The following is a 2,828-nucleotide window of genomic DNA, read 5'->3' as shown; positions in this document are numbered from 1 at the left end:
AAGTACAACCATGGTTCTATCTGCATCAACTGGTAGCACTATCTTTTCTGAAGACCGTGTTGTTACTCCCTTAGATACTGCCATCACCCTCTCCAATTCAAATGGTTGATAAACAAGAAAAGTAATTGATTGTACAGACATTGTATGATAGACAGGTGCAATGGATAGTGGGGAATAAAAGAGGGCATGAAATAATTCACATCTATGTTGTCTAACCAAACATGATAGCATGACACAATTTCACATATATGATGGCTAACTAAACAGGATAGCATGACACAATTTCACATTATGATGGCTAACTAAAAAAGATGGAAAGACATTGTTCAAAATATGATGACTATGTAAACAGGATGACATGATATAACTATATAATGTGTTTATTAAATAGGTTGGCATGCCATAATTCACATACATTCACGGATAGAATGACATAATTCAAAATATGATGATTGTAAACACTAAACAGGATGAGATGATATAACTATATGATGTCTTTATTAAATGGGTTGCCATGGCATAATTCAGATAGATGTTGTGTATGTAAACATGATGGCATGATATAATTCAAATATATAATTTATATAGTAAGCAAGTAAGCAGATGGCAATCCATATATGATGTAAAAACTAAGCAATGCAAGACAACATGCATGACATGTGTAATATAACCCTGCCAGGTTTGAGCATAGACCTCAGGGGGGAAATAGGACTGGTCATCAGTCTCTGAATCCTCCTCTGAGGAGCTCTCTGTAACCAGCAAGATGTCTGCTTCAGCAGGTAGCATTGTCTGCTATGAATACCTTGTTTTCACTCCAGATACTTCCATCACCGCTTCAAATGGCTGATGCACAGGAAGAGTAATTGAATATACAAACGTTGTCGACAAATGGAACACGTAATACAAAAAGATGATAGCATGATATAATTCACATACATGATGATTGGCTAAACAGCATGGCATTGCAAAATTCACATATATAATGCCTTTGCAACAAGATAGCATTGCATAATTCACATATATAATGTCTTGCAACAAGATGGCAATGCATAATTCACATATATGATAACTAGACACTAAACAGGTGGCATTCACACAAAGCATGTCTAAACTAATCAAATGACATAGTAATGCAAGACACCATACGCACGATATGAGCAACATAACCCTGCCAAGTTAGAGCATACACCTCGTGGGGGAAATAGGACTGGTCATCTGTCTCTCAATCCTCCTCTGAGGAGCTATCCGTAACTAGCGAGATACGCGCTTCATCAGATAGCATAGTCTTCTCTGAAGACCTTGTTTTCACTCCAGAATTTTCCATCACCGTGTCAAATGGCTGATGCACACGAAGAGTAGTTGAATGTACTAACATTGTTGACAAATGTAATATGTAATGAAAAAAGGATGGCTTGATATAATTCACATATAAGATGACTGGCTAAGCAGGATGGCATTGCAAAATTCACATATATGATGCCTGGCTAAAGAAGATGGTGTTGCATAATTCACATAAACGATGGATAAACTAAATAGATGGCATTCACTCAAAGCATTCTAAACTAAGCAAATGACATATTTGATGTATAAAGTAAGCAATGCAAGACACCATATGCATGATATAACCAACATAAGCATGCCAAGTTAGAGCGAAGACCTCAGGGGGTAAATAGGAGTGGTCTTCTCCTTCTGAATCCCCCTCAAAACAGATATCTTCCTCTTGATTACAATCCGAAATGAGTGGAGGGGGGCTGCCTTTGCGCCTACCATGGAGCGACGTCTGCATGAAATTTTATTGCCACACAAGGCTCGTCTCTTTTGCTCTACATGTTCAGTTCCATTGTGTACAATAACTGACATGCATAGGAATAAAACATAGTGAGATTATGTAAGGAGTGCATGCAGAAATCCAGAGTGATGGTAGCAACCTGTGGATAGACCCGAAACCAATGATAGCAGGCAGATAATGGCTTCAGTTAAAAAATACAGATAATGGCTTCTTTACTATTTGTTTCTCACCCAACATGAAACTCATAGTAGACACCAGAGATTAACCAGATAGTAGATAGATAGTACTGATTGCTGCCCCAATATGTACCCCACAACCATTTAAAAACTCAAGTTTCAGCATTAGTTTGGACCTGACTCGGAGTCTAATAGGTGAACACGACGATAAAGTAGCATGTCATCATATTAAGCAATGCATAACGTAAGCAGACACGGAAGAGTGCGACCTCTCTTGCGGACCCGTGTAGTCCTCAAGGTCATCTGCTCAGTTGATGATGGTAATGCAGTTGACGTGGCTGCCGGCGGTGGGGAAGAAGATCTGAGGCGGCGAAAGACAGTCTGGAGAGCGGATCCCTGCTGTGGTGAACCCTTCCGTCGTTGGAGCAGCTGAGCTGGGGTGGAACACAGTGCAGCAGGAGCAGGACAAACCACACAAGGTTTTCTTTGACACATATCTGTAACAGAAGTAATTGTGTAAGGGCTTGTTTGAATTTGAGTATTCCAACAATGCAGGGATAAAAAATAGACAGGAATAGGATAGGAATGCACGTGCAAAACAGAGAATTTAAAAACACGGGATTTCTGCCAATCTGGGTGTTTGATTCACAAGAATTGGAAGATCATAGGATGCAAAGAAGCATGGTGAGATTAAGTCAAACCACAAGAAAATGTACGGTTATAATGCTATTATGCTACTATCTCTTAGTGTTGTGCTTCATGAATAGGAATTTGAAAAGGAGGACAAGTGGAAATTAAAATTCCTACGGTTTTTCTTTCAAGGAGACACTAAAGGAACAAATCCTACAGCTTTCCTTTGCTCT

The sequence above is a fragment of the Aegilops tauschii genome, chromosome 5 (genome assembly GCF_002575655.3).
Source record: "Aegilops tauschii subsp. strangulata cultivar AL8/78 chromosome 5, Aet v6.0, whole genome shotgun sequence".
In the NCBI taxonomy this organism is placed as follows: Eukaryota; Viridiplantae; Streptophyta; class Magnoliopsida; order Poales; family Poaceae; genus Aegilops; species Aegilops tauschii.
Note: the sequence above shows the minus strand (reverse complement) of the source record.